Consider the following 8,289-nt stretch of genomic DNA (forward strand, 5'->3'; position numbering starts at 1 on the left):
AAAACAGCAATGACAAAGTCTCCTTGAGACAATGAACAGCTTTTAGCAAAAAAAAAGGATTGGTTTGTGACAGAGAAGACAGGCTCGTGTTCTGTATGGAGGCCAGAAGCTGGTGGGAATGGCGAACTCTATCAAATTGTGGCTGCTGACAGATTTGTGAACAATATGACGTTCAGTGCAGAGTCACACACCAACTGCACATCGAATCAGTGGAGCTCTCACTCAACCAACATGGGGGCTCCACAGAACTCTGTAAATGATCATAGTGTCAGAGAATCCAAAAGCACGGAGACAGGCCCATTCGCCCAAACTGTTTCATGCTGACCAAAATGTCCATTCTTGCTAACCCCATTTCCCTGCGCTTGGTCCATATCCTTCTAAACCTTTCCTATCTACAAATTTATCCTAATATGAAGAAACGTATCAGGGAAAACATGTTATATTTAATGCTATCAATGGTATGTTTTGGAAATAATGAGTGTTGATTCATAACACTCAAGTGTTAATGCAATCACTTTTTATTCTTCTCGTAGCGTTACAGATTAAACACTCATTTGCTTCACACTCTCCTCGTGGTACCATCACTGCAGGGATTCGTCTGGTGAAACTCCATTACATTGTCTCTCTATAGCAAGGAGATCATTCATTATACAGGAGAAAAAATACTGTCTCAAGATCACTCTACAATTGCAGGACGGTGTCTTCACTCTTATACTTTAATCATTTTTCAATGAAAGACACTATTCATTTATTGTGCTGATTACTTGCTGAGTCATAGAGCTGTACAGCATGGAAACAGACCTTCTGTCCAACCCGCCCATGCCAACCTGATATTCCAACCCAGTCTATTCCCACATGCCAGCACCTGGCTGCTCCGTATGAATTCTGTTAGTGACCCATGCCCAAGGACATCCACCTCCTTTTCACCAAGAGAACTTCCCATCCACTCGCCTTCTCATAAATACAAAATGAGAAGGATGGTATGTTTTGCCAAATCATTTTGTCGCCTTATGAAACAAAGTCATACCAACAACAACATCACTATTGCCATTGGTGTTGATTGTCGATGCTGTGGAGGCGGTGGCCGAGCAGCTTTATCTCCGGAATATTAATCCAGGGAATCAGGTAATGACACACACCCCGGGTCCGAATCCCATCACGGTAAATGTTGGAATTTGAATTGAATAAAATAGCAGGAATCAAGAATCAAATGAAACAATGAAACCATTGTCGACTGCCATACCTGCACCCTCATGCCCTTCAGGGAAGGAAATGTAGCATCTTCACCTGGTCGGTCTCACATGAAACTCCAGACCCACAGCAATGTGGTTAACTTTCAGTTGCTGTTTGAAATGGCCAAGCCAGCCACTCAGTTATATCACTCACTGCAAAGCCTCAAAGAAATAAAACCGCATGGACCTCAGCACTGACTACTTACAGTCCACGGACTGCAGTGGATCAGGAAGGCAGCTACATAGAACATAGAAGAATACAGCGCAGTACAGGCCCTTGGGCCCTCGATGTTGCGCCGATCCAAGCCCACCTAAACTACACTAACCCACTATCCTCCATATACCTATCCAATGCCCTCTTAAATGCCCATAAAGAGGGAGAGTCCACCACTGTTACTGGCAGGGCATTCCATGAACTAACGACTCGCTGAGTGAAGCTCACCAAATACTTCTCAAGAACAATGGAGAAAGGGAATTAAGTACTGGCCCAGCATCCCATTAATGAATAAAGGAAGATGATCACACTCACGGAAGAGAGAAAAACCGACAATAACCACTTTAAACAGGGACTTTGATGTATACCTTACATGGTCATGAATTTCAGTAATATGGGAACAGAGAAAAATAAATAAGATTAATCTCATTTTTAATTTCAATTCTAGCTGATCATCGACAATCCCTTTGTTTGCTTCCTTCGCTCTAAATCTATCTCTCTCTTTCTCCATCTATTCAACTCAGTCCTTCTCCCCTTCATAACAGATGTCGCTGTCACCAACATCAATCACCCTATTTTCCAACTGTGGTCAGTTCTGATGTATGGTCGTTAGAATCGAATTGCCAATTCTATTTTTCTTTCGACCCGAGCTGCCAAATCTGCTCAGTTTGTCTGGCACTTTCTCGTTCTTTATTGTTTCTGAATTATTGCTTCATTCTTTATTGTATTTAACCTTTAATTTTAATATTACTTGTAATGTCTGCATCGCTGACAGGGGCAGCATTATTCACCTGAGTAAATGCCCTTTACTGTGAGGTCATTCTTTCAGGCAGCACAGAACCAAGCACATTGCTGTGGGTCTGAAATCAGTCTTAAGCCAGACCAGGTAATAACGCTAGATTTCTTTACCAAAGGACATCAGTAAAATAGATAAACTCCTGTCCATTGTTGCAGCATTCCAGTCTAATGTTCTCAGATTCTGATCAATTAATGGATCATTCCAGACTATTCTCAGATGGTTATCGCTTCTTTTCCTGTCTCTGCAGCTGCTGATCCCTGTGAGCGTTGGAGGTGGTGCATCTGCTTCTACAATGGCATAAGGTATTGCAAGAGATCCCTTACGAATAGGAGAGGGAAACCATCCAGTGACATCATTAGGATCCATGGAGACTGACATCAATCACAGTCACTGAACAAACAGATCAAGTTAACACCTTTCAGTATGTTTCCTTCAGTTCACAAAAAGAAATGGACTGGATTGAATGTTGGCATCTCTGGCTATTAGACACATCTCCAATCACAAATTGCTCTCATGAAGTTAGTTGTGAGAGAAAATAGTGGAAGTTTTCTTATCGCAGGCTAGATGATTCTGTTCCGTGTCCGTTTGCAGTACTGTAACCGCCTGAACCTCCCACAACCACCACCCTCAAAACCCACAATCTAGATTTGTTACCGTGTCGATCTCTCATCGACTGGAACAGGGACCAGCCAATATAATTACAGTGGATATATTTGCACTCCAATACACAGGAAATGTGGGTTTACCTAGGCATTCCTTTAATTGATCTAATGAGGAAATTTTGTATTTTCAACACTCAATGTGCTTCAGCAGTTTTTTTTTAATGTATAAACTCACAAAGACCTTAAAACACTTTATTAGATTCAAAGCAGTAAGACTTATATTGTTTGAATTCGGTCCGAAAACAAATGTGGCATATTGTCACAAAGCTGGTCCTTTTACAAGGTTATGTCATCCTTGAATTTTCTTCTTTAGGGAGGATCTAAATGACCCAAGAATCCAATATGTCTGAATTTTGAAAGGTTCATTTGGGGTCATTTTGTTTCTACCTAACTGGTAATGCTTCAGGCAGAACGCTTTCCTGTCTTTAAACAAAAACTTGTATAATCAAGAGGACGTGGCCAGCTATCTAGCTGGGTAGATCGGTTCAGTTTGGGCGTTAGTCGAGTCAGGGTCACTGTTGAAATTGGACGTTCTCCCCCTCCTTCTGCCCTTCCAATCACATAACCTGTAAGGTTTTTTTTAATCAGATATACTGTTTGTGATAAAGCGTTTGTCTATTGGGATTCTTGCAAGTATTTTGGAACAACATCCTAAATTCGGGGTTGCTTCTCGGTTGGATATAATAAGTTAGTTGGGTATTCTAGTTTCAGTTCATGTGCTTCATTCGATAATTTGGTGAATAAACTCTGTTTGTTTAAAACTCGGCAGTCTGACCAGCGAATTTACTCCAGGAATATCGACTATACAATAACCTTCAACAAATACCAAAGTTACGTCTGGGCTACCTGCTTAAAATGTTTTGAGTGGTCGGGCCTGGTCCATAACAGATTGGGGCCCTTGTGTGGAATTTAGACAGCGAGTGGCAGGTGTTAGTGTCTCTTTTTTCGTGTGTGGATTTGGTGGGTAAACAGCTTCAGATAGCAATAGCTCTTGCAGTCACAAATGGTGTTTTGTAGATGGGAGAATCGACCGTGGGAGTTTTACAAAATGCACATAAGTCTAAGCTGCGGGAATTAGTAGACAAGCTGAAGTTGAAGGGACCTCCTAATGTGAGAAAAGCTGAGATGATTGCAGCAATAGCTCAGCATTCCAATTTGCTGGAAACTCCACTGCAGTCCGTAGAAATTACTAAACTTCAATCGCAAATAAAGTAGCTTGAGTTAGAAGCAGAAATGAAGCAATTTGCATTACGACTAAAATTAAAAGAGACACAAAGAAAACGAATTGGTTTTATCCAGGAAAAAGAAAAAAACGAGTGGCTTTAGCAGGAGAGAAACAAAAAGAGAGAGAGTTTGAGCTTCAGAGATGAACACTGAGAGTGGAAAGTCAGCTGAAAACGATGGAGATGAAGGCTGAAGGTAAGCTTAGTTTTGAACAGCATGAGATTGAGCAAACCCACGGTAGTCAAAAGCCTGTGAGATACTTTTTAAATAAATTCACGCCTTGCCTAAATTTGATGAGTAGGATATGGAAATCTTTTTCATTTCATTTGAAAAAGTGGCTAACCAATTGTAGTGGCCAGTGGCCATCTGAGTTTTGCTGATCCAAACGAAACTTGTAACTAGTGACGGATCCGCAACAATATCAGAGGAAGGATCTGGGGAGTATGAGGAGGTGAAAAAAGTGCATATAAGCTTGTGCAAAAAGCCTATAGACAACGTTTCAGGAATTTTAGATTAGATTAGATTAGATTACTTACAGTGTGGAAACAGGCCCTTCGGCCCAACAAGTCCACACCGCCCTGCCGAAGCGCAACCCACCCATACCCCTACATTTACCCCTTACCTAACACTATGGGCAATTTAGCATGGCCAATTCACCTGACCTGCACATCTTTGGACTGTGGGAGGAAACCGGAGCACCCGGAGGAAACCCACGCAGACACGGGGAGAACGTGCAAACTCCCCGTGAGTGACCCTGGTCAAACCTATATTGAGTTTGAAATGGTGAAAGAAAGTAATTTTCATGAATGGATAAGAACTTTAAAAATCGTGCAAATCTATGATGCACTTAGAGAAATAATTATTTTGGAGGAATTCAAAGGTTCATTGCCTGAAGTAATGCAAACTCATGTGTAAGAGCAGAGAGTTAAAATAGCAAGTCTAGCAGCTGAAGATGCTGATGATTATGAATTGTCCCATAAAACACATTTTGGTTTCCAGAATCAATTTCTGTTCATGAGGGATAGAGAAATCCTCACGTGGAAAATAATATGTAGATCTCAGTGAAGATCAGAAGGATAACTTACCACAGGTTAAAAATAAACTCTTGAAGGGGACAAAGAAGCTAAAAATCTCCGGTGTTTTCGTTGCACTAAATTAGGTCACAGGAAATCACTCTGTTGGTGGGCTAATGAAAAAAAAGGATGTATGAAAACAGGAAAAGAGCTGAAAATGTGTTGCTGGAAAAGCGCAGCAGGTCAGGCAGCACCCAAGGAACAGGAGAATCGACGTTTCGGGCATAAGCCCTTCTTCAGGAATCATTCCTGAAGAAGGGGTCATGCCTGAAACGTCGATTCTCCTGTTCCTTGGATGATGCCTGACCTGCTGCGTTTTTCCAGCAACACATTTTCAGCTCTGATCTCCAGCATCTGCAGTCCTCACTTTCTCCTGGAAAACAGGATAGGCCTGGGAGTTTATTGGAGTGGAAACAGCAAGCACAGTGGAGGCTAGAAAGCTGCATCAGAGAGTACAAGTTGATCTGAGGTTGGTCAAGGAGGAAGTGCCGGATCTGCTTATAAAATATACCTGCATAGGGAAAGTGTATTCACATAGGTCAGGAGTAGCAGATAAAGCGGATGCACTATTAAGAGACACAGGATCCTCACAGTCTGTGATGCTGAAAGATGCGAAGGCATGTACTCCTGAAGGACTATTTCCAGAAAAAAGTGAACTCATGTGAGACAAAAAGTGCACAATTATGTAAAACGGGGATGGAGTGTACAGTAAAGTGTGGAGAAATTGTGATGGGAGTATTGGACATACTTTCTGCTCCAGGAATACAATTTGCCCTTGCAAAGTATATAGCTGATTCACCGGGAGAAGTGCTGCCTGCTCTGGTTGAAAAGCCAGTGGAGACATAGGCAACTGAAGCATAGCAGGAACCTTATCCTGGAACCTTTCATGATTGTGGGGTAACCAAGTCACAATGTCACCAGCTGAAACAGGAGAGATCAAAAATAAAAAGACGAGGAAGCTGAAGTGGCATTGGTAGAGACTTTGTTTCATCAGATAGTTGAAACAAAACAAGAGAAAGTATATGATCATGGAAATATGTTTAGATCAGCGAAACTAATTGAGTTACAGCATAAAAATGAAAATTTAAAGCAGTTAGGTCCCATGGAAATTTAAACAATTGGATGCAAAATTGTCTTGAAGGTAACGGATTATTTTCCAGACTGGAGGCCTGTGGCCAGTGGTGTGCTGAAAGAATCAGTGTTGAGCTTGTTGCTTTTCATCATGTATATACACGACTTGTTTGTGAATATTGGAGGCATGATTAGTAAGTTTACAGATAACAGCAAAATGTGATGCAATGGACAGTAAGGAATACTATATCAGAGTAGAACAGCATACATGGAAGCGGGTATAATTACACATTGAAAATATATCTGGATAGATACATAAATAAGAATGGTTCGGAGGTATAATGGCAAAATGCTGGCAAATGGGACTAACTCAGATTAGGATGCCTGGTCAGCATGGACAATTTGGACAAAAGTGTCTGTTTCCGTGTTGTATGACTCTCTGATTCGATAAGACGGGTTAGGAAAAGTTCTAAAAGGCCTTTCGAGCGGAAATTATCTTCCCCAAAAGTTTGTGGTGCGTCTTTGTTTACATTTATTGAAAGATGCATTAGTTAAATATTTGTCCATGAAGTGAGTCATAGATAATTGTATACAGACAAGAAAGTGGGGCTGAGACCACAACCTGATCAGACACAATCTTAGTGCCTGGTGGAGAAGGCTCACAGTGTGTAATGACTCACTCCTGTTCCTCAATCTCATGTTTCCGTGTTCCATTCAGCCCCTGAAACCTGCTAGACAGGAGAAGTGGGAGGCCACTCATTGCTATCACTTCGTGCACAGAAACAGAGGAGACCATTCAGTCCTTCAATACTTTCCCACACGGTTTGGTTGATTTGAAAAATGTAATTGGAAAATCCAGGTTGGGTATGACAGAGGCCCCTAATCTCTCTTTACAGAGATTCCCCATTCTGCAAAATGTGCTCCATTTGTTGGTCACGGTATCGAACCAGGTTCACTGTGAATGCAGTTCGGACACCTCACCCAGGGATAGCTCAGAAAATCCTTTTGTCGCCATGACTATAACATTCAATAACAAAACTTCCAGGAAAATAACACCCTGTAACTTTGCAATAATAGAATGTGAGAACATAAAAACAGAAACAAGTCGTTTACTCACTACCCCCACCCCTCAATATTGCCTTGCCCTTCAGTAAGATCATTGCTGATCTTCTCTCGGTCTCTTTCATGCCTAATTCTTCTTAGCACTCAACTGTCTGACAGTTCAAAATCCATCTAAAGCCTCTTTACATATTTTCGTAGAACAGAGGATATGGGACAGTACAGGACAGTACAGGCCCTTCGGTCTTCGATTTTGTTCGATCTTTTATCCTTCTCTAAGATCAGATTCACCGATATACTTATGTGCATTATCTTTCATTAGCCTATCCAAGCATCTCTTAAATGTCCCTCAGGTATTAGATTACATTACAGTGTGGAAACAGGCCCTTCGGCCCAACAAGTCCACACCGACCCGCCGAAGCGAAACCCACCCATACCCCTACATTTACCCCTTACCTAACACTACGGGCAATTTAGCATGGCCAATTCACCTGACCCTGCACATCTTTTGGACTGTGGGAGGAAACCGGAGCACCCGGAGGAAACCCACGCAGACACGGGGAGAACGTGCAAACTCCACACAGTCAGTCGCCTGAGGCGGGAATTGAACCCGGGTCTCAGGCGCTGTGAGGCAGCAGTGCTAACCACTGTGCCACCGTGCCGCCCACTAAGTCAGGTATCTGACTTGGCTAACATTGCTGGCAGTGCATTCCACGCACCCAACACTCTCTGTGTAAGGAACCGAACTCTGACATCTCCCCGAAACATTCCTCCATCACGTTAAAATTATGTACCCTCGTTATATGCATTTCTGCCTGGGGAAAATGTATCTGGCTATTCACTCTATCTATGCCTCTCATCATATTGTACACCTCTATCCAGTAACCTTTCATCCTGCTTCACTCTAATGAGAAAAGCCCTAGCGCCCTCAAACGTTCTTCATCAGACCTGGTCT

This window comes from Chiloscyllium plagiosum, chromosome 37 (genome assembly GCF_004010195.1).
Source record: "Chiloscyllium plagiosum isolate BGI_BamShark_2017 chromosome 37, ASM401019v2, whole genome shotgun sequence".
Classification (NCBI taxonomy): Eukaryota; Metazoa; Chordata; class Chondrichthyes; order Orectolobiformes; family Hemiscylliidae; genus Chiloscyllium; species Chiloscyllium plagiosum.